The sequence below is a fragment of the Choristoneura fumiferana genome, chromosome 15, assembly GCF_025370935.1.
Source record: "Choristoneura fumiferana chromosome 15, NRCan_CFum_1, whole genome shotgun sequence".
NCBI classification, from domain to species: domain Eukaryota; kingdom Metazoa; phylum Arthropoda; class Insecta; order Lepidoptera; family Tortricidae; genus Choristoneura; species Choristoneura fumiferana.
In genome coordinates this window covers 1,469,701-1,495,211 of record NC_133486.1, presented here as the reverse complement: position 1 = coordinate 1,495,211, position 25,511 = coordinate 1,469,701, and the positions used below count along the sequence as shown (strand labels likewise).

The 25,511-nt window shown below is 37.6% G+C and overlaps 1 protein-coding gene and 1 non-coding gene across 2 annotated transcripts in view; both read right to left on the bottom strand.

Annotated features, from left to right (window-relative positions):
* Positions 1-25,511, bottom strand: part of AstA (allatostatin A) — a 123,041-nt gene that overhangs the window by 84,223 nt on the left and 13,307 nt on the right. The window lies entirely within an intron of this gene.
* Positions 6,064-6,135, bottom strand: TRNAD-GUC (transfer RNA aspartic acid (anticodon GUC)). The gene has a single exon. It is a non-coding gene; the product is annotated as a tRNA-Asp (tRNA).

The following is a 25,511-nucleotide window of genomic DNA, read 5'->3' as shown; positions in this document are numbered from 1 at the left end:
CGTTGCTACAAAGTAAAGCAATATTTTTTGTTCATTATTTAAATTCATATTTATTATTTATTTATTTATTAAAAACAATACAACAATAGGTTTACAGTATGAAAAACCAAAACGCCTATTACGTTACACGCTTCATATAAATCAATATGGAACACAAATAAATAATAAAGAATACAATACCTACCGGAAATAACATAACCAAAATGAACATAGAAAATTGAATACTTTACAAATTATTATTGGATAAAAACTATATATACTCTATATGTACTCTATATGAAAATTATGAGCAACATGACGTAAGCAGCAGGGCTACAACGAAACTCGAAGTTCGTGTCGTGCGATCCCTCTGACACTTATACTATTTAATACAAGAGCGAGAGGGACGGTACGATACGAACTTCGAGTTTTGAGTTTCGTAGTAGCCCTGCTGGGGCCTTATTGTCTACCGTACTCGGGATCACAATTGTTTTCACCATTTCATTCTGTCATACGGTATAGGATGATGGTAGAAAGAGATAGAAGCGATCGCGAGCACACGCACGTTAGACAATACGGTCTCTGGCTTTGCTGTGCGTGGTTTTACAATAGGATGGACCCATCTGTTCCCGTGGGTGTCGTAAAAGGAGCTAAGGGACCTGAAGGGCTACTTCGAAATTCTAAAATCGAAGATTGTATCATATCTCTCTTGCTCTCGTATTAAACAATATTAGCATCAGCGGGACGGCACAATACGACGTACGGCACAATGACGTGAGACTTGGCAGTAGCGCTCTCTGTAGCCGATCACGAACTCTGGACTCCAGCAATGCGGTTTGTTTTGTTTTTAATCGAATGGATGGCAAACGAGCAAGTGAGTCTCCTGATGGTAAGAGATCACCACCGCCCATAGACACCTGCAACACCAGGGGATTGCAGATGCGTTGCCTACCTAGAGGCCTAAGATGGGATACCTCAAGTGCCAGTAATTTCGCCGGCTGTCTTACTCTCCACGCCGAAACACAACAGTGCAAGCACTGCTGCTTCACGGCAGGATTAGCGAGCAAGATGGTGGTAGCAATCCGGGCGGACCTTGCACAAGGTCCTACCACCTGCAACCTACACCTGCGGTGTGGAAGTCAAGGGAAAACGCTACACTATTTTATCAAGAAAGTCTTCATGAAGGTTCACTACCTGGTCCTCATCCGACGATCACGAGCACTCTATTTCGAGTGTAGCGACTTAGAAGAAGAAAGATCTCAGTACCGATTTGTAATCCATACTATCCATACTAATATTATAAATGCGAAAGTAACTCTGTCTGTCTGTCTGTCTGTCTGTTACGCTTTCACGGCTAAACCGCTGAACCGATTTGGATGAAATTTGGTACAGAGATAGAATAGACCTTGGGAAAGAACATAGGCTATCTTTTATTGCGAAAAAAAGGTTTTAAGGGGTTGAAATAGGGGATGAAAGTTAATATGGTGGAAGTTCGTCGCTGTCGAAGATAAAACCATGAAACTTGGCATTTAGGCCCTTAATCCATAATTATTTATAATTCTCTTTAGTGACAAACCTCAAAGAAAAACCACAATTTCATATAAACCGCGTTACCGCTACGCAATTCATATAAATTTAACGTATACTTAAGCCCAATGTCTACGTTTGTACTAACGCTTCCCATACCCCTCCAAAGTGTGGTGAAAAAAGCGAAATGAGTGCCATTTACGCTAAAAGGTTGTCATCGAATAGCATCTAATCCAGGCTTTGTAAAAACAAGCGTAGATCAGGTTTAATCTTGAATATTTGATGTTCAAGCGAATGTTTTTAATTCGCGGTTTTTAATTGGACAGCGCGTAGCCTTTGAGTAGTTAGCTCGTTAGGATTAGGGTTTAAGTGTCCGAACAGAGGACAATTACTTACTTTGTTGGACTATACTTTTGCATTTATAAAATTCCATAACTCTGTGTCACTGGATAGCTAAAGTGGCTGGTTAAAGTCGCGGGTTCACGGTAGATGCAGATCGCTTCCATCCGAAACAACTGGAGGTCTATGGGGTTCTACGAGTATAAAACACGTGAGGTTAAAACACAAAGTGCCTATCTGGCTAAAAAGCAATATATAACGTTTTCATATACTTAAGACTAAACAAATTGACAAAAAAAATATCATAGGTTAACTTTTATTAGACGCGGAATCTAATATAGAACTGAAATAAGCGATGTTTTAAATGTTTAGTTAGACGATCTTCCATTGTATTTTTATGTCGAAAAATTTTAGCGTGACAATTTACTCGCAAATTTTATTTTCTGTTATCGCATTAATATGCTAATAACGATTTATTCTAATTAAGCCGACAGGATAACTAATTAATTCCCCCGTTTATTTTTCAGGTTTCCAAAATAAAATTTCTCTCGTGAACAGTTAGTAATAATAGCTTTATTGCTGATGAAGCAAGCGCAAGCGGGCCACCTAAAATCTAGATATTTTTTTAGTTTTAACATTTTCGGTTTTATTTATTTGTTTACTTTAAAGATCTGACATCGGTCGGTCGGATATTTGAAGAAAGTAGAAAGTTGCTTAGGATAATATATGAAGTTTAATGTGATGAAATTTGGTTTCACATGACATATTTCTCCATAAATTAGACAGTTATGGTATAAGGGGGAGTTGTTATGATTGGCTGAGGTCTTATTTAGACAATAGGCAGCAGTAAACCGAGGTAATACATTTTTGTATAGAGTCACAAACAATAACTAAAGTTACAACGGTGAAACAGGGCGTACCTCAGGGTAGTATACTATTTGAAGTATCGTGAACTGTTTGAAGTCCCGAGAACATATCAAAAAGCCACAGCTTTTATCTTGTTTTGCCTACTTCTAAAACTGCACGTTACAGAAAAAGTACCTATGCTGTATATCGTCACTACTTTTTTAAAAACTCGTAGCTCCAAATAGATGATTTTTCTGAGTGAACTTTATAGACATTACATCAGGGTTCAATTTTGTTGACATATTGATTTTAGATACGAGATTTTTTCAAAGTAGGGACGATATGTCAGTCAAAATATTTAATCACTTGCCCGAAGAACTTAAACGAACTGAGCTACCAGAATACAAAGCTAAACTGTCAAATGGTGTGTGGAGAAGGCATATTATAGAATCGATGATCACTTCATATTGTAAGAATTTTTTGTCATTATTATGACATTTAAAAACAATTTGGCCTATCTTAACAAATCTATACTCACAATTTAATTATACGGTATGGTATTGAATAGTTTGACATGTTTTGTTTTTCAAATGTATTGTATTAGCTAATTTAATTTTTTTGACGATTTTAATTTTATAATTTTTGCATTACATTTGAACTTGCAAATTATTTGTATGCCTGTGGGTGAAACATAGTGATACCAATAATTACGCCATAATACCTCGTGTATATTGGAACCACCTATGTTTACAAATAAAGATACTTTGACTTTGACTTTGAATGTTTACGAAATGTAGACGACAGACAAAAAGAATAGGGGATAATATTCAAAAATGTAAACATACGCACACGGTATCAATAATGGCCTGAGGCCTTTAATAAAAATAATATAAACAAGTAGGTTTAACATGAATTTGTGTTGCTTCGGTTACCATCTAATTTTAGCGTAAATTTGATTTATAGTTTCTCAAAATCATACTACGTTTTTTTCGCATTAGGAAAAGGGGTAAACAATCTTGAAGAGTCTTTTTATTGAAAATCCTTTAGAAAAAAATCGGTAACTATTACTTATGATACCACAAGCATGTAAATGATCATATGTCCTTGCTAATTGTTACGTATTTGCTGTGACTTATTTTTCAAAAGTGTTTTTCATGATAAAGACACGTCAAGATCGCTTACCTTCTTTCTAATGCTAAAAAAAACAAAGTATAGTTCTCGTGATTCTGAGTAAGAAGAACGTAAAGTTACCTAATTCTGAACACATACACTTTAAACGAATATCCCCATCTACCCTATTTTGGCATTGCCATACGGGGAAACGCAGCCAGCCTTATGGGCACCCTGCCCAATAGCAACGACTTGGGTGATATTTGTAAATATAGATTTTTAGGATTAGAGTAAGTTAGTTTTAGTTCTTTTTTATTTATTTCTGTTAATTATTGTATATATTATTTGTTTGTTTATTAATAAATTCCTTTACCCTATTTTCGGGTGATGTTTCAATAATCGGTCCCTTGCGGCCCGTTGTAAACGTCGCCACTCGAAAACAGCAATAAACTGAAACTGTTCTTATCAGTAGTCGAGAACAGCTGTAAATACCCTTTATCACGACAGTTGAAGGGCACTGTTAAGTTATTTTCAACACAAAAATAGGGAATAAGTGTATTTATGCATACACTCTGACGCATACACAAATACACACACAACACCAACTCATCTTTTTTTTTCATTTCCAAAAATATTTTTTTCAATCTGTATTTCTTTATTTAAATTTAAGTTAACAACGTACTTAGGAAGCTTTTTACAACTTTAATACTTAGTGTAAAGGAATCCTGTCTTTTTGCCGAAAATATTTTACCAAATTATGATTCACTAGAGTTTAACCGCGGCTACGCTCGATCTGGTACAATTGATACTCCGGGATTTTAGAATTTTCCCAAGTTGGGAAATCCCAAAATTTATATCGTGGTCGGTCTTCATTGAGGTAGTATTAAGAACAACTGTCCAAAATTTCAAGACTAAGCCCGGCCGTTGATATTTCGAGATTCTATCCCTATCCCTTGGGAATATTGGGATAAAAAGTAGCCTATGTATTATTCCAGATGTCCAGCTATCTACATACCAAACTTCATGACTCTGAGCCCAGCGGTTATTAGTTCGAGATTTTATCCCTATCCGTGGGAACATTGGGAATTGGGATATAAATAAGTGCCTATGTGTTATTTCAAGCGTCCAGCCACCTATCTACGTACCAAATTTCATGACTCTAAGCCCAGCGGTTGTTATTTAGAGACTTTACGCCTATCCCGTGGGAATATCGGGATAAAAGTAGCCTATGTGTTATTTCACCTACATACTTAATTTCATGGCTCTAAGCCCAGCGGTTGTTATTTCAAGATTTTATCCCTAGGTATCCCGTGGGAATATCGAGTCAAAAAGTCGCTTATGTGTTATTCCAAGGATTTCGCATTCGTATTTTATACGGAATCTTCCGAGTTTAGGTATATTTTACACCTCTTACTTTAGCCGTTTTCCTTGAAAGTTTGCTATACTTACTACCTTCCTGATTTTTTTCAAATTTTTCCACCCACCGGTTTGAATTTTAGAGGGGGGGGGGCGCTCGATTTTAATGAAAATTTGCACGTTAAGGTTGAATATTTCGCAAACATATCTCTGAATTGAAAAATCGTCTTAGCAAACCCCTAATGGTTTTAAAAGTCCTATCCAACGATATCCCACACTATAGGGTTGGATGAGGAAAAAAAATCACCCCCACTTAACGTCTATGGGAGGCAACACTAAAAAGTTTTTTTTTTAATTTTTAATTGTACCATTTTGTCGGCCACACATTTATCCGTGCAAAATTACAGCTTTCTAGCATTGATAGTCCCTGAGCAAAGCCGCGGACGAACGGACAGACAGACAGAGACAGACATGGCGAAACTAAGTATAAGGGTTCCGTTTTTGCCATTTTGGCTCCGGAACCTTTAAAACGAAGTTGTGGGAGTTCCTTTATAAAGCCAACATCTAAAGGATTCGGGAAACGAAATTTTCCTGCAGGAATTATTGGCGGGTTTGAATTATAATAACAATTATGCTGCATTAAAATGTGATAGGACATACATACATATGATATCTTACGAGATGAAGAGATTAATTAATGCGATTTTTTTTGCTGCATACATCATCAGACACACAAACTTATCTATCACTTTTAATCAAAACAAGTGCTAGAACTGGGTCTAAATTAATTTTCAGAATGTAAATAAACAAACAAAATATACGTTTTGACGATAGTAAGGTATTTATTAAATTAGTTGAAAATGTAGAATTAGCTTGTAAACATTGAATTTCAAATGCAAAAAGTATCTCTCCGGCGGGGAATCGAACCCCGGTCTCCCGCGTGACAGGCGGGGATACTTACCACTATACTACCGAAGACTTATCGAAGTGTGCGAAATTTATTAATAATAGCTACCAATGAAACGTAAGCCGTGCCTACTTGGTATTGCGGGGTACCTGCCTATTGAAGCAGATAATTAATATTAATTTATTATTAGTAATAATTAACTTTTAATTATTATAGTTTACTTTAACTAGCTCAAGTTTTGTTAATTCGACAGTTATTCGAGAAAGGACGATATTTCCTCATGAAAACTAAATCTACTTTCTTCTTTCGCTACGTTTGAGGAATGCCTTTTTCATGAATATCCAAATATACAATTATAATAAAATATGGCCTATAGATCTAGAAATCTTACACATGGTTAAAACGCGTAACCGTGGTGGCCTAGTTGTTTGACCTATCGCCTCCAAGCAGATGGTCGTGGGTACAAACGCCGGCTCGCACCTCTGCGATTTTCGACATTCATGTGCAGAATTATATTTCAAATTTACCGCTAGCTTTACGGTGAAGGAAAACATCGCGAGGAAACCTACGCAAACCTGCAAAGCAATTCAATGGTGCGTGTGAAGTTCCCAACCGGGAAGTCCCGCGTGGGAACTACGGTCCAAGCCCTCTCGCTCTGAGGGCTTTGCCCAGCAGTGGGACGTATATAGGCTGGGATGGATGGAAAACGCGTAAATGTTAATTGTAATTGTAACGAAACATGACTTGATTTATCTTACATCTTTCGGTGTATTTGATTTGTTGATTGGTTTCATATCGCGATAATAACGATCAATTAATGACTTCATTGGTGGGAAATTAAATTCTGTGCCGGAATCTTGGCGGGTTTATTATCTGATTTGATTAGGTAATCTAACTTTTCTTTCGCCTAAATGAGGGTTATCACGGAGCTGAAATATCGCTAGATGGCGTTAGTGTCGTGAGGCCGTTTGACGTTTGCTCGTGATTGGTTTAATCACGAAAAACTTTTTCACGAACGACTTTATTAAAGTACGTAGTAAGTTTTTTCGTGATAAAGTTTTTTCGTGATAAAGTCTTTAGTGGTAAAGTTTTCGTGAAAAAGTCTTTAGTGGTAAAGTCTATTCGTGATAAAGTTTTTCGTGATAAGGTTTTCGTGATAAAGTCGTTCGTGAAAAAGTTTTTCGTGAAATAATACTAGCGCCCGATATTATCATAACTTATTATTAAAGAAATACGTATCGTCGCTTTCCACCATCAAGTACTAAAGAGTCGTAACTTCCACAGTAACAACGCATTAACTGCCTTTTAATCACGTTTTAAAGCACTCGTTTAACACCTCACACGCCAATAAAACAGTCGCAAAACGTAAACTTTAACGATATTTTCTAGTGGCTTTCTAGATTTTTATGTAAAATGGATTGTTTAGTGTCGGTGGTCGCGTTTCTGAACTTTCAATTTCTGTTTCGATGTTTCGGTTAAATTAGAATTTTGGGTAGGCGCCGTTTTTAGGAATCATAATATGTAGGGGGGACAGAGGAGAATTGTGACATCGACGATTTTTGGGATCTTATTTACGGCCGTGGTGGCCGAGTGGTTTGACCTATGGCCCCTCAAGCAGAGGATCGTGGGTTCAAACCCCGGCTCGCAACTCTGAGTTTTTCGGAATTCATGTGCGAAATTACATTTGAAATTTACCACGAGCTTTACGGTGAAGGAAAACATCGTGAGGAAACCTGCACAAACCTGCGAAGCAATTAAATGGTGTGTGTGAAGTTCCCAATCCGCACTGGGCCCGCGTGGGAACTACGGCCCAAGCCCTCTCATTCCGAGAGGAGGCCTGTGCCAAGCAGTGGGACGTATATAGGCTGGGATTATTATTATTATTTACTGCTAGCAAGCTCGCAATAGCGCGTGTTTGATAGCTCGAGACCTGAATTAAAAAGCGTTTGCTATCGCAAGCTCGCTAGCAGTTAATTAGTTCTAATAACCTATATATCACTACCTATACCTATTTAATTAACTTAGAAAAGTTAACAACTCCCGACATTGTCATTTCAAAATTTAGTATCTCGAAAATTATTGAACCTATTTCAATGAAACATAGCTTAAAACCAGCGCAAAGAAACTCGCTTCCGCGTAAAAAAAACGGTCCATCCGTTTGAAAGCTACAATGCCACATACAGACAGATGTTTTTAGTCGTAAATTCTAGTTCTGGTCTGAGGAGCTACTACGAAACACGTAAATCGAAGTTCGTATCGCACCGTCCCTTTCACTCGCGTATTAAATGACATAAGCGTCAGCGGGACGGCAACATACGAAGTTCGAGTTCTGCATTTCGTAGTATAAGCCTGATTCAGGTGGTACTATGTGCAGCTCAGTCAAAGGCTCGAGGACTTAACAGCCACTTAAAGCCGCAATCAACACGCAAAAAAGGTCTGAAGTTGAAAAATAAGGGGTTAAAAGGGCCTGGGCCAATCAACTATTTTACCCACAGTTTGGGCGTCTCCTGCGTTACCAAAATTGTCGCTGGCGTTACCAAAAAATCGTACTTCCAACAAAATATTTCACGGTTTAATAGGTTGAACTTACGTAGGGTGGCATGTATTCATGTACACCATCTATTAAAAGTGTGCGCAGATTTAAGGCTATTGTGCCTCCGCACAGGACGGCGGCGTTTCGAGGTAGTTTCAGATTCGCGGCGTCTAAGTGCTGGAATGACATACCTCCTCCTATACTCGGAGTGACTAGCAGGTACACCTTTGGGCGAAAGCTTAAAGGCTATTTGTTGGCATTTCAAAAGCTATAATTCCATTAATTCCTCTCCCTTCCAGCACTATTACACAAAACTTCTTTTTGTTTCGGTTGTTAATTTCATGTTTCCTTTTAGCTCGCGTACCTAACGGTGTTGTATATTTGGCAAGTGAGTGTAAATAGTTATAATATTATGTTATGTACTAATGTTAATGTCTTTCAAAGCCATAAAATAATTAATATGTTTCATTGTTTACAAATTTTCTATTTATGTAGTCTTATGTATAGTAATAAAACGGTGCTGGCTGAAGATCAGCGCTGGGGTGTTTATTATTAACGCTTCAGCATTATGCTGAGCCAGTGTCCGATTCACAACCGCAATGACACATACTTTCCGACGTGTTGTCTATTTGTACTTAATACTATTGTTGTGTCTTGTGTTGTGAATAAATGTATTTTCTTTCTTTCTTTCTTTCTTTCTTTAAATTACAGAAAAAACATGTTTACTTACAAAAATCTGCAATTGTTTGAAAAATGTCGCAGACAGATTAGTGTGGGTAAAAAAGTTGATTGACCCGCCTAAGTCTAGCTGGGGGCATTTCTATTTGAAGTTGTACCCTGAGTTTATATATATCTCCGGTTTCAACAAAATTTGGGAGGTAGACTCAGTCCATGATTCCGAGCTGTAAAAACATGGTCTCCAGATGTGTCTCCAAAACATTGTATGGATGTGTCCGTTCCGTTACGAAAATTATAAAAAAAAAATGTTTTATTCGACTGGATGGCAAATGATCAAGTGAGTCTCCTGATGGTAAGTGATCACCACCGCCCATAAACATCTGCAACACCAGGGGTATTGCAGATGCGTTGCCTACTTAGAGGCCTAAGATGGGATACCTCAAGTGCCAGTAATTTCACCGGCTGTCTTACTCTCCACGCCGAAACACAACAGTGCAAGCACTGCTGCTTCACGGCAGGATTAGCGAGTAAGATGGTGGTAGTAATCCGGGCGGACCTTGCACAAGGTCCTACCACCTGCAAAGCAATTTGCAATTGCAATTGCAACGGAACGGACGCATCCATACAATATTTTGGAGACACATCTGGAAACCCGGTTTTTACAGCTCGGAATCATGGCCTGAGTCTACTTCCTAAATTTTGTTGACTTCGGAGAGATAATCCTGAGTCCAGACATTTTTTAACAAACTTAGTGCTTAATACCTAGACGTGGTTGCCCTGCTTTGTTGTTTTGGATCATCATCATTTATTCATCCATGTCAGCTGAAAGACGTATACTGCTGGACATAGGCCTCCCCCAAGGCTCTCCACGCAGACCGGTCCTGTGCTTTCCGCATCCAACGCGATCCCGCGATCTTAACCAGGTCGTCGCTCCATCTTGTTGGAGGGTTATATTGGATATTATTTCAAAATTCTTAGAATTCTTTATTCAATGCACAATTTGTACTTTATAAAGTACATGCGGCCGTTATTCTTAGTGTTTGGTCCTTTAGGTATAAAGTACTCGTGGACTCAGGAGAATACATGAATAGAAATGCCCAAAATGCAATTCGCGGGTGCAGTTAGCGTTGCTCATACTATTTTTCATTAGGCGTCCACCCCCTCCGTGCAAATCGCGTCAGCTAGCGTAGGGCCTAAAGCTTTCATTGTCATCTCGGCCTATATACGAGTTGTTCATCAACCCGCTCGAGTTTAATAGGGCTGAACTAAAAGAATTTCCTTGCTCACCCGCGACCTTACGATAGCTAAGCTTATGCAAAATGTGTGTTCATGCACTTGTGCATTTGTGGGTAGTTTTGTTTTGTTTCATAAAACATATGTGGGTACTTGGGGATTTACAGTGACAAATTAAAACGGTGGTTGTGGTTCGTTAGTCTAACAACTGGTAGCATGGTGTACGGTTGTGTCACTCTGAAGATGAGCTCTGGTTGAGTTCGAAACGCGTCAGTGTAGTGTGGTGGTGGTGGTGATAGATGGGTTTGTGTGTTCTTACAGTGTGGAGGTGGAGGAACTGCATGAACACGCATATTTTGCATAAGCTTAGCTATCGTAAGGTCGCGGGTGAGCAAGGAAATTCTTTTACTTCATTGATATGGACCTCCGCAAAGTAACGCCTGATTCAATAAATTATTTAATAGGGCTGACAATTTTTAACTCCGGACGCAAAAAAGGGGTGTTTAATAACTTTGAAGCCGGTGCTTTCCTATATCTGCATCGTAGCTCTCAAAGGGACAGACCGACTTTGATGTGGTTTTTGAACGTGAAAGCGAATTTACTTGCGATTAGCTAAGTTATGCAAGTATATATGGGACTGAGCACAGTTCCCTCAGAATGAGAAAGCCTCAGTTTTCATGCGGCCCCAGTGCGGTTCGGGAACTTCATATACATCATTGTATATCTGCGCAGGTCGTGCAGGTATCTTCACGATGATTTAATTTACCATAAAGTTCAAAATGTGATGTACGTTCATAATGCCAAAAAACTCAGCGAAAGATTACACCGAAGTTTGCCCTACTTCACCTGTATCTGAAATATTCATTGCCATTCTACTTATGAAAATGAATTGAAATCAACAAATTAGGATACTCAGAAGCAGTTTTGTAGTTTTAACGAGGTTATCATAAACTTAACCAATCAGAACAAACAATAAGTGTATCTGGGACAAAGTAAACACAAATGTAACTAGACTTCATGCCGTGAAACTTGTTGGAATGTCGTGATTGAAACTTGGTTCAGAAACGGCATCTAAATTAAATGTATTCAATGTGTGTCTGTTTCCATTACCTGCTCGGAAGTTTATTTAAAACAATAGGTAGATAAGTAATATTGTAACTTAGGGTGAAGCCAGGCCTAATTTTTTGAGTTATGAGTCGCGTATTTTCAGTCGCGTAGGTAAGTTTGGATTCATACAAAACTCCTAAGGTGACCCGGGGCTATTGTAGCTAGAGGGATATTGTATCTGAGCCGTCTGATGGCGTCCTTACGACGCCATGTTCTTCTGGGCCAATTTACGTTGTGTTCGCCAGAAGACTGTCTTCACACAACACACATGAACATGGCGATCATGGCGTCGTAAGGACGCCATCAGACGGCTCAGATATAATATCCCCCCAGCTACAAAAGCCACGGGTCACCTTATTTGTTTTTGTATTTGTCTTGTTTGTTGTGTTGTTGTTTGTGTGTAATCTTTGTATATCTACCTGTGTTTTCTGTAATGCTTCCTATGCGTCGGTGTTTTGTACTGTATTGTATTGTGTTGTGTACAATTCATTGTGGGTCGCCGTGTGGTACAAACTGGACTACCATATAAAACCGAATGCAGCAGAAACTACCTGACCAAAAATACGCGACTCGCAGCTCAAAAAATTACGCTTGTCTGGCTTCCTACAAACCCCCAACCGCAATACATCATAACGTTTGTGTGTTGAGTTTCAGGGCAAATATTTCGATCCAAAATGAATGATCAAATTCCAAGATTTCTAACAAAGGGCGAGCAGAAGACAGATATACATACATCCGGAGAATAATTAACGCGTTTGATAAACTTTCCTATTGTCCCATTTCAATATTGAGTTTGAGTTAGAGAGTTCGTCATCAAAGTCATATTCGACAGTCAGTTGGTGCTGCCATCTGCCATTCTAGACAAGAACATTGGGTTTAATTGATAACTTAAAATTACTTTGAAACTATTGAATGATGAAAATGATCTGTGGGCTGATAAATTTAGAGACAAATAAAGGAAAGATGATCAAAACATTGCGGTCTTAGGTTGATTAAAACTGACAAATATAGCATAGACAAAATACTTAAAAGCAGCCAATCATGTTCGTCACATCTTTTATGTCTCGTAAAACAGAACACAGTTTTACATACTTAAATACCTACTTATTTAACACCCAAGACGAACCAAATATATTTGTATTTATTATACAAATATCTGCCCTGAACGAGGATCGAACTCGTGACCTCAAGCTTCATAGTCAGGTTCTCTAACCACTTGGCTATCCGGTCGGCTTATGAACTACGGCCCTAGTTCTCTCATTCTGAGAGGAGGCCTGTACCCAGCAGTGGAACGTGAGGCTGTGATATTGATGACATCTATAAGATTTCCTATTTTTTTTTAGTATTGATACAATTTGGCTTTAAGATACGGTAAGACGCGAAAGAAAACTCAAACATACATGAACTTCTTAAAGTTTACTCCTTAAAGAAAGAATATATTTGATAAACAGTAATGAAAATCAGCAAAGTTGGTTCCTTAATTTTTTTTGCAACATAACGTAACGTACGTTTGGCATCCATCCTCATACACCCTTATCCCCGACATATTTCTATGAGATCTGTAGTGGACGTAAATAAATGTTACACTAATCCCAGCTTTGACCCGCTTAATGCCCCATTCACCACAATTAATAAGCCATAAAGAGAGTCATTTTGTTTCCTTCACCCTACGCCTACCATTCGGTTAATTCTTACAAATAACTTTATTGATACATCGTTATATTGCACACCGCTGAACATTGGGGTAGCGGAACGGGTATATCGAAGATTTCTGGAGCAACAAATGTTACTTTATGAACAAGATACGAAACATTGTCAAAGAATAAGATATAAAGCAGAAGTCTCTCAAGACCCTAAACTAAAGTTATCTTAATGTTTTAACGGTTAAGATAAACTTAAGTTTCTAGTACAATTCATCATTATTCTTGAGGGTGCATGTACTCTAATGATTTGGGTAATAAACATAAAATTAATCTACCACAAATTAGTCGGGAAGATTTATTATGTATGTAGCTTTTTATTTGCAATAAGTAGGTCCACTTGGGAATTATAAGGTTTAGTCTAACTCTTGTCTTATCATGCTCATATGTTTGTATTGTAGGTGTACAGATGAAATAAGTGGTATTTAACTTTCGATTTATCACACTTGCTCGTAAACGATGATACAACATGCATGCTAACTTTAATGTAAAATTGTAAACATGTACCAAGAAGGAAAGGAACCTAACTATATAATAGTTAATTTATTTTTAGGATAGTTTAGTGTAACTTCAATTGTACCTTTTTAATTTAAAATAACCTAACTCATCATCATTACTTTTATATCAACCATAGGAAGTCCACTGTTGGACACAGGCCTCCTCGATATACCCCTAGTTGCTTCGGTTGGAAGCGGTCAGCATCCACCGTGATCCCGTGACGGTACGTCTGACTGTCCGTGATTTATTTTGATAAATAATATTAGACAGTAGTCTTAAACTACACACAAACACAAACAACACGCCTGTATTCCCAAATGGGGTGGCAGAGCACACGAAACGTTACCGCTTCGGAGCCACTTTTAGCAATTTTAGGTTTTAAGTTTGACAAAAACGGTACAATAGTGACAGGTTGCTAGTCTTAAACTCTATCATAATAATATTATAAATGGAAAAGTGTGTCTGTTCGTATGTTTGTCCGTCTTTCACGTCAAAACGGAGCGACAGATCGACGTGATTTTTGGCATAGAGATAGTTTACCAGCTAGAGAGTGACGTAGGCTACTTTTGATCCCAGAAAAATGCACAGATCCCGAGGGAACAGCGTGCGATAAGCTAATTCCACGCGGACGAAGCCGTGGGCAAAAGCTAGTAGAGACGTATTTTTAGCTGCCCGATCTCAACCTATTGGTAGAAATTGTTTCCAACGTCTTAAAAAGTGACTAAACTTTCTAACTTCTGAAGAGAGCAAAATTGCAGGTCATCCCATCATCATCCCAGCCTATATACGTCCCACTGCTGGGCAAAGGCCTCCTCTCAGAACAAGAGGGCTTCGGCCGTAGTTCCCACGCGGGCCCAGTGCGGATTGGGAACTTCACACGCACCATTGAATTGCTTCGCAGGTTTGTGCAGGTTTCCTCACGATGTTTTCCTTCACCGGCAAGCTCGTGGTAAATTTCAAATGTAATTCCGCACATGAATTTCGAAAAACTCTTGAACCCACGACCCTCTGCTTGAGAGGCGATAGGTCAAACCACTAGGCCACCACGGCTTAAATTGCAGGCAAAGAAGAATATATCTCCAATTTTGCTGGTTCATAATAGCATTTGCGCCATTTCTCGCCATAGTTATTGAAGCAAAAGTACAACTATCAGTTAGAACGAGGTTTAGCGGCGCGGAAACCACAAGTTTAAACGGACGTCCGGGGTGAGCGAGGAATGCGGTGAAATAGCATTTTTTACTTAGCCTGTTGGAATTTCATTTTGCAGAGCGAGTGTTGCGACGGCGGGGCTTTTCGTTGGAAGTCTGTGGTTTGTTTACGGTCATTAAGACCGCATGCAACGTGATATTCTAGTCATCATATAAAGTTAGATAATATGTCATTCGCTATGGATAAATTAACCTCTGGGTGTGGCCTGTAATACGTGAGAAAAATTAAAACAACGATCCTGCTCGTCAAACTGAACAACATTAGTTTAGCGACTTTTAAAAATAATGGAGTCTTTGAATCTTCCTTTTTTCATACAAATTATTTTTTTATTTATTCCTCTTAATAGCGGCCGTAAGGCTTGGGCCAATGTCAGTTAAAGTAAAGATAAATATATTCTTCTTATTCACGTTGTACGGTGATTGTAGTTTTTGCAACTTGATAGCAAAATTCCAGAAACCACGCGGAGACAACTTGCGCATTAAAAAATGTCAGACACGAGAGAAATATAGAATTTTGTGATCACTGTTCACTGTTAAGATTAATCGCCGCATAAAACACTATCAAAATTATACTTCAACTAGCCAAAGAAGCAGAAATACCAAAATTAGATATCGTCTACATTCGCCATGTTCGAATGCTACAAATCGAATCCATACAAATTAAATACTGCTACCAATGTACGCCATTCTAGAACCCAACTGACGTCGCCTGTCACGCTACAAACATCAAGCATTTTGCTTTACTTTGCTTCTTCGAATAAACTTAAGTGTAATAAAAATTAAAAAATCATTTAGGTACCTACGTCGCAAGAAGGACACCCGCGTGATTTAATGTGTCTAGATTTAGCGGTTAAGATTTTGAGAAAAGTCGTAAGTACCTATTGTATTTTACATTTCTTGAAGTTCAGTTGAGCTTCTTGCCAGGTTTTCTTGACATTCATTGGTACTTGTTACAAACTAATTAAATAAAGATATTTTAACTTTAGATTTTGATTTTGAAGCTCACAAAATGCCATTTGCGTAGAACCTATTAAGCTGCTCCATTATTACACCAATGTCTGCATGGCTATAAGCTCTTAATCACTAATCCCACAGTATTACACGTCAGTTTATTAAATCTAATTTACTCGTACGAAGGAGAACTTTGAAGCCAAAACGGTAAACATCTAGACAACAAAGAATACGTGTAAATCCGGCATAACCCCCGGGCAGTGTAAACAAGCCCATACAAGACCGAGCCTGTATCCAGCCTAACAAAACAAATCAAGTAGTCAACCACTGACTTTACACCTGTTGAACAAAAACTTTCACGCCAAAATCAACCTCAAAACCTTAGCATAGCACTCTATTTCAAAGCACAGTGAAGCAACAATTACAATACTGCGGGCGAGATGTAACTTCACTCGAAGTTAAATCGTAAGTCGTTAACGCAGAGTTGAATTTTAGGTAATAATAGCTTTATAACTAAGTGCTGAAAAACATTTGGTACAAACATTAATACAATACAATACAAATACTCTTTATTGTACACCAGAATAGTAAGCGATACAGAAAAACAGGTACACAGAGAAAATTACAAGGTAAGCAATAGGCGGCCTTATCGCTTAAGAGCGATCTCTTCCAGGCAACCTTTTTACAGAAAGAAGGAAGGACTAGTTTACAGCAGGTGGTGCATCAACAGTAGATCAGAAAGTTAAAACGCATCAAAAACACGTCTACACATACACATTATCGTATATATAATACACGTATAAAAAAAGTATAGGCAATGGGATAAACAGCCAGAAATAAATAAATAAACTAGGGTTAAGCTAATTATTACAAATAGTGCTCCTTAAGCATATATTTAAAGAGTGACAGAGATTTTGCCCGTCGTAAGTCAATCGGTCAACATTAATGTGGTGTGGCTAACCTTTTATAAGTTGATTTGTTAAATTTGCAGTCAGATTTAGCTAAAGTTAACTCTATAGGGTTAAATTAATTAAGGAAAAGGAAACGAAACTGAATGATTAGGCCATTTTAATTCGTTTAAGCTCATTGATCCTGTGGGATTCTATAATTGGCGTCGACTCGTGTAGTTTCCGTGGTTGGGTTAAACAAAGCGTCGAATTTACTTTAACCTAATTAATGCCGTTTGCTTCTTGATTAGAGTTAAAAGCGAATGAAAACAACTCCACGAATGTACAAAAATGATGACCAAAATTATAAAAAGCATTAATATAAAATACATTTGAGATTCAGCAAATTTGAAATTGACCGAACTACGCGGAAGGGCCAACTTGATCAACAAGACGCCGCTAACACAGGCCATACACGCTCAACAAAATTGCCGGGGAAACAGATTTTACTATGTTACATGTACATATTTACATGTTACAAGTACATGGTGTTATAATGTTACAAGAAAAATCAGTAATCCGTTTAAATACGTTGTGTGTAAATTAATAAATAGTAATTTATTGAATCAGGCGTTACTTTGTGGAGATCCATATCAATGAACTAAAATAATTTCCTTGCTCACCCGCGAACTTACGATAGCTAAGCTTATGCAAAATATGCGTGTGCTTGCAGTTCCTCTACCTCCACACTGTAAGAACACACACAAATCACACAAACCCATCCATCACCACCACCACACTACACTGACGCGTTTCGAACTCAACCATACATAGGTAGCATGGTGTACGGTTGTGTCACTCTGAAGATGAGCTCTGATTGAGTTCGAAACGCGTCAGTGTAGTGTGGTGGTGGTGATGGATGGGTTTGTGTGTGTTCTTACAGTGTGGAGGTAGAGGAACTGCATGAACACGCATATTTTGCATAAGCTTAGCTATCGTAAGGTCGCGGGTGAGCAAGGAAATTCTTTTAGTTCATTAATAAATAGTAAATAGTAAGACATCGAGTCGAGACAGACAAGAAATGTAAAAGGAAGCCTGCTGTCCACCGCATCGTACAAAGGCTGGAGATAGAAATAAATAAAAGTTTCTTATCAAGCATTATTTTAATTAGAAAATTAACTTTATGCCTAGATGTGCTGATCTACGAGTACGTAGCGAATCATCCATTGGGATTGTTGTTAACATATGTTAATCATCAATCATCAATTTCCTAGCTTGTTTGTTTCCTTAAATTCACTAACTAAGCTATAAAAATATACTATACTAATTAATCGATCCTCACTTATACCCGCAGCAAATTTTACTTAGCCTCGAATCCGGCTAGAAGGACCATATGGTCCCTCAAACCGCTTTTTAATCAAAATGGCATAAACTAATCTCCAACTATAACTACCTAGGGTTTAATAAATATTAATTCCCAAGTTCACGGCAACACGTTATGTTTGAAGTTAATTACAAAGTTAAAAACAAAACATTCCGCGAGAAGCAAGTTCGGAACTTGAAACAATTAAGCACAGGCTAGGCGTTATCTGGTAGTTATCTGAATGTTAATTTACATCTTAGTGTGATATATTGTAGCAATTTGTAACATGCCAAGTTTTTTAAGCGTAAGTAAAAACAATGTCTTTGTCTGATAAACAATTAAATCAAAATAGGTTTAAACTCTGAACCAAATGGAAAAATGCTGATTAACAAAAATAACGAGACACTTTTTGTTCATCGCTGTTAACATTTTAACATCGTGATTTTTTCTAACCCATTCATAATTTCCAGACAAGCTTTCAGTATTATATGGAATTAGATATTCAATTCGCTGTGGAAAAATTCCGTCTTTGTCGATTTGTTGTACCTATACAATTCGGGTAGATACGAGGTTGAGGAAGTAAGCGTTGAATATTGACGTGTTCACGAAGAAAGTTGACGTCATACATTGTGGAAGTACCTAATTTTTAAATCTGTTATTTTATTCTTATTATTAAACATATAGACGACCAGATGGCCTAGTGGTTAGAGAACCTGACTACGAAGCTTGAGGTCCCGGGTTCGATTCCCGTGTCGGGGCAGATATTTGTATGAAAAATACGAATGTTTGTTCTCGGGTCTTGGGTGTTTAATATGTATTTAAGTATGTATCTATATCTATATAATTATATTTATCCGTTGCTTAGTACCCATAACACAAGCTTGGTAAGCTTACTTTGGGACTAGGTCAATTGGTGTGAATTGTCACGTGATATTTTTTTTTAAACAACTATTTAGTAATAATAAAGCTCATTTCAGTTTTCTGAAATTATTCCAAATGCGTCTATAATTACAAAAAACCGGCCAAGTGTGAGTCGGACTCGCGCACTGAGGGTTCCATACATACCTGTAGATAGTAACTTTAAAATTATTAAAAATAGTTTTCTTCTATGATGTAACTAAAAATGTACGCTTATCGCAATTTTTCCTTTACGAGTATTTGTGCTATAAGACGTTGCTTCGTACCAAATTTCAAGATTCCGAGTTCACGGGAAGTACCTACCCTGTAGGTTGTGATTCCCTTTCGAGTTTCGAAAATTTGCGGAAAATCGTGGCATAAACGGCTGTATCTTTTGCTTGCGTTGGCTTAGAAGTTTTATTTTTTTTACAGCTCCAAGGAACAGTAGACCTGAGTATTTGATATAAATTTCAGCTTGATACCTCCACGCGTTCCTGAGAAAAAGGGTCCGGACCGGACAGACAGGGACGGACAACAAAGTGATCCTGTAAGGGTTCCGTTTTTTCCTTTCGAGGCACGGAACCCTAAAAATTACAGGACAAACAAGAAGAAAATAGATATCAAATGATGTAAAGAGATTCGGAAACGCACCCGAAAAAAAAGCACAATGACAGGTGCTGAAACGTGGTTTGTCATAAATTACCCATTTTAATTAATATAAATGCGTGTGTTTTAATTCTTGTTATTATTATTTATTAATACCAAAAAAATAGATAACATTTCTTTACATTTTGTTCTATTACATAAGTTTTTTCGTCTTTATTCACAAAAAATAAGTACAAATATGTAGATAGATATGTGGTCAAATTCAGAACGCACCTCCTGGAGGGAAAAAAGTTCACACGTCAATATTGCCCCCAATAAGCCGCCAATAGCTAAAATAACAATAAAATAATAATAGGTCGCCTGTAGCTCACCTTGTAATTTTTTCTCTGTGTATCTGTTTTCTGTATCGCTTACTATTTCTGGTGTACAATAAAGAGTCTTTGTATTGTATTGTATTGTATTGCCAATTCTAGTTATAATTATTTTAACTTTAAGTAGGTTTAGCTACTTGCATAATGAAATGTAAAAAGTACTGGCTAACTCACTTATCAACGTCCAACCCAAACCCTGGATCTAAAAAGCTGAACTCTTACTTGGACTTCGAAATTCCCTCCTTTTATGGAGACAAGAACGTGAATGTATTTTGAGATATTTCCATGGGATGAGAATTCTTTATTTTTACCTAATATTTTTCTCGCTGTCGTGAGGTGAAAAATTGTGTGTTCTGCTCGGCTGTAAAGTTGTTTAGCATCTCGTGCCTTTGAAACCCTCGACTACGCTCAGAATTCTTCTTTTGAACCACTCGCTTCTCCGTCTCCTTCTATTCAAACAAAACAAATAGAGACGGCATCACATTTAACCGTCAGCTAACACTAATCAATGGATGGCGAAACAGCCCCTTAGTGTTAACTCCATAATAAGGTTACCTTCAAAGTTATTAGTTAGAAATTCACTTAACAGGTGTATCTTAACACTGTAATGAGTAAATTATGCTCTCAGATAATTATCTTTATATTGATTAGGTAAATGTTGACATTATATTATAATTAAATACTTTCTTATTTAATATTTTTTCTGTAATATAATAAATGATTTGGATAGCAGCCTTGGCAAGCTCATATTTTTTGCACAACAAAGCGCAATTTTCTGGAGTTATTCGGATTATTTTCCTGTAACACGATTTAAGTAATTAGGTACCACTTGTATGGTACCATTTTATTCAAATTTTAAGCATAACTAATACTTTTGTAAAATGAAATCAATGAGTTAACTTTGCAGTTTTTACTATTCTGATCAGCCTGAGAATAAGTATTTGTAAAATATAACTTTTTAATACTTTTTGTTGACTGGACTCGCATTGTTATTTACTAGAAATAGGTGAAACCCTGAAAAATCAAGTGACCATCGAAAAGACATGCATCAGAAAAGCGTTTTAGTTCAACTTTTTTTTTTATGGTATAGGGGGAAAACGAGCAGGCGGATCTCCTGATGGTAAGCGATTACCGTCGCCTATGGACACCTGCAACACCAGAAGAGTCACAAGTGCGTTGCCGGCCTTTAAGGTCATATCGGTCCGGAAATACCGCAGGCGATAGTTCATTCCAGAGTTTTGCTGTGCGAGGCAGGAAATTTGAACTCCTTGATGTCCGAAACATGCTTGAACCAAAATTAATTTTGCCTGCATTCCCAATTAAATAATAATTAACTAACTGATTGTTATGGGCAGTGGTGATCCACATGCTCGTTTGCCATCCAGTCAAATAAAAAAAAAACTTCGAGACGAAGGCTTGCTGGCTGACAGCCGGAGTCGAATATTGCATGTTACATTTGAAATGTACATCTTGTGTTTACAAATGAGTACAAGTACCGGGGCAACTGATCAAAAAGAGGCTAGGTACTTGATAGCATTAGTATCTAGTACCTGGGCGACCGAGCTTTGCTCGGGCTAAAACTCGTTAATAAGCGTTTTCAACACCTACATACCAAATTTCATCGAAATCGTTAGAGCCGTTTCCGAGATTCTGATTATACATATATCGCGGACGGCGAGTGGACCACTCGGTGACAGCCCGCTGCTCGCCGCCATAGTGACTGCTTGCCGACAACGCCACTTGTCGACAACGAGTGGGTGCCGAAAGTCGAGGCGGTGCTGGTCGGGTGCCGGGTGGCTCTAATGAGATATGACCTTAATTCTTACAAAAAGTAACTTACCCCACACGCAAATTTTGAAGATGAATCATAATACTGTGAAGTTTTAATAAAAATGTCACCATCTCCTACAAAAACCCTTCTCAATATGGAAGGAAAATAGAATCATAAGTAGATCCACCTTTTCAGTTTGCCAGCCTCTTCCATTTGCCTATTAAATTGACTCGTATGGGAGCCACGGGCACACGGAGCGGGGATATTGAAACCCGTCCATAATAAGGGTGTAATAGAAAAAGTTGTCTTAAAAAGATATGTGAAAAGTTAGATTGAGGGTTAGTAGATTTGGATATTGTTGAAATTGTTTAGAGTTTAAAAAGTTCTTGGTGCATCCTGCTAGTACACTGTACATTATACAAACTTCAGCATTTATTATCTATTACTATTCTGTTAACCTAACCTAACCTGAAAGAAAGAAAGAAATAAATGTTTATTTGCTCAGAACACGTACCAGAAGATGATATTCAAATAAAATTAGTTAGGTACAGTGTACAGCCGATACATCAGCATGCAAATTATAATAATAAGTATAGGGTGAATCAATTTGTAAAAAGAAAAACAATATTAAAATCAAAATTATGTCCTCATATTAAGTTATAAAATTATATATAAAATTGGATTTCCTGGATATGTCAAATTACAAAACTAAGCAATAATAATAAAAAATAATGAATAACAATAGAAATTTTAAATTACAGCGATGTCAAAACAAAATTACGATACAAAAAGGACAATTACAAATGCTTAGAAAAATCCGAATATTCCTTGACACTATAAAAGCAATGGAGGAGCGGATGGCGACGTCTCACGTAGGCCCTTTGTACCACTGGGGTACCATAGGACAACAGCAACAACAACAATAAAAGCAATGTTCTTGAAGCCATGCCGCCAATTTATTCTTGAAATCCATACCATGCAGCGACCTCAGATAAATATCATAAATAAATATCATAGGACACTTGACACCAATTGACCTAGTCCCAAACTAAGCAAAGCTTGTACTATGGATACTAGGCAACGGATAAACATACTTATATAGATGAATACATACTTAAATACATATTAAACATCCAAGACCCGAGAACAAACATTCGTGTTATTCACACAAATATCTGCCCCGGCCGGGATTCGAACCCAGGACCTCAAGCTTCGTAGTCAGGTGCTCTAACTACTTAGCCATCCGATCTTTTGGAAGATTATTAAATAATGCAATGGACATGTGAAATGCCTGCGTTCTTGTTATATATTAGTGTTATATTATATTTGTATGGAATCTGAACAAGGACCGGGATATGGATTACCTACCTATTAAACAACCATACCTCACGCTTGTATCTTTACGTTTAACTTACTGTACTAAGTGACTAAATAAAAGTTTTAAAATTTAGTGCTATTTTTTCACATCCACTGACTCGTTTACACCCGTCGCTTTAGTCATTTGAAGTCTACAGAACGTAGACTAATACACCCATTTAGACTCTTTCGGGGCGCTACGTGACAATTAAACAGAACGCTACCTGACTACCTGACTACTCTACAATTTAATAATCCCGTGTAAAGTAAATAATACAAGTAATTTCCTATTATCTATTCCCTTCACGTGCACGCCAAATGGAATTTCGAGTAAATCGGGTTACTTTATTTGCTATTTTCATTTTCGCGTAGGAATAATCTTAAAAGCATCTAAATGGACATTGTGAGATTAACTTTACAAAAGAACTTGTTTTAATATTTTCATTGCGCGAAGTTAATCGATGTGGAAATTCTTAATATTTTTCTGGAAAAATTCGACAGAATTCTAACAGCTCGATAAGACGGATCATCAAATTCCCTAGGTTTGATTTCAAGTTGAATTTTATTTAATCCAGAAACTAAGTGTGTTGTTACAGTCTAAGTCGATTAGTAACAGAATTACTACTCGTATCATATTCTTACTAATAGGCATTTTTATTTTTAACTAACTTTTGCCCGCGGCTTCTCCCGCGTGGCATTCGGTAATCGCGTGCTGTTCCCTCGGGAACTGTGCATTTTTCCGGGATAAAACGTAGCCTATATCACTCTCGGGCCCATAAACTATCTCTATGACAAAAACCACGTCGATCCGTCGCTCTTTTTCGACGTGAAAGACGGAAAAACATACAAACACACACACTTTCGCATGTATAATATTGGTATGGATATGGATAAAATTAGAATATATAAAAATTCAAAAAAAAAAGAAAAAAGTTTTATTTTTTGGATAGTAACTAACGAGCATAACGAAATAATAAAAGATTTTTTAAGATTCACGTGTTTGATGAAAAACACATTTTCTCGATACAATACAATATGTAACTGTGCCAATAAACCGATAGTTCTGCAGAAGGCAGTTTCAAATTTATTTCCAGATAAGCTAGCCGAAACTGACATCGCTAAATTTACCTTTCGATTCTACGAGATAGTTTTCCACGTGTTATGTTTCAGAGATACTTAAAGATTAAAGGACTATATTTGTATCGAAAATACAAACTGAAACATAGATAGATGCATAGTAAAAACAGAAAAAGAGACTAGTCCAGTGGTGGTGTAGCGGTATAGCACGCAGCACGGAATGCTGAGGACCTGGCTCCCAGCTCTGGTCTCTTTTTCTGGTTTTTCTGGTTTTTCTGTGCATCTATGTTTCAGTTTATATTTTCGATATGAATTTTACGGGATCACCGTAAAAGTAACAAAATTTGGAGTTGAAATAACATACAAAAAGACTCCAAAAACCAAACTTGACTATATTTGTATTTATTCACTTCATGTTATACAGTAAAAGTAAAAAGGGAGCATCCGGCGCGTTTGGATGGTGATAGAAGAAATATTATAGACAGTTTTGCCTTGATATTTACTTACACACTCGGGACTTATCACACCAAACAACTAGTGAATATTTACCTCGACGTTTCGACCACATTACAGCATATGGAATGAACAAAGAAAACGCTCGTCACTCGAGCAGTCGAGACTGTGCCGTTCTACGTATCGTCGGAAGTAACCTCTGTCAAATTAGACATAGGTAGGTACGAAGGTTCAAAGGTTCCGTGAAAAGTCAATTGGTACGCGGGTGGCCAGTTACGCGGAAGTTGAATTATATTAGCTTGGAATAGTTCCGTGACCTGTCAATAGCTTTGTCAGTGAGTTATAGTACATTGTGTCTTAAGGGCGGTAAATAAGGAATTACGAACGAGAGTCTATTAGAAGCCCGAAGTCGAAGACTGAGGGCTTTAATGAGTCGATGTTCGTAATTCTAGTACCGCCCGTGCGACATACAATGTTTTTCATCACATTTGCGAGTAAAATTTTATATTTCTAAAAGAAAAAATATAGTTCTTCCAAATATTGGCGATAACTTAGGCTGCGCTCTTGTAGCGCCGCTCTCCGCCGCAACGTGCGTGTGCATGTGGTCCTGCAGCAGCGCGCGCAGCGCCATCAGTACGGGCACTGACTCATTGACCGACCTTGGGCTTCATGACAAGAAAATGTGTACGCGCAATGACTCATTTACCGACCACGGGTTTCATGACAAGTACATTAAGGTCGAGGGTTTTATAGCAAGT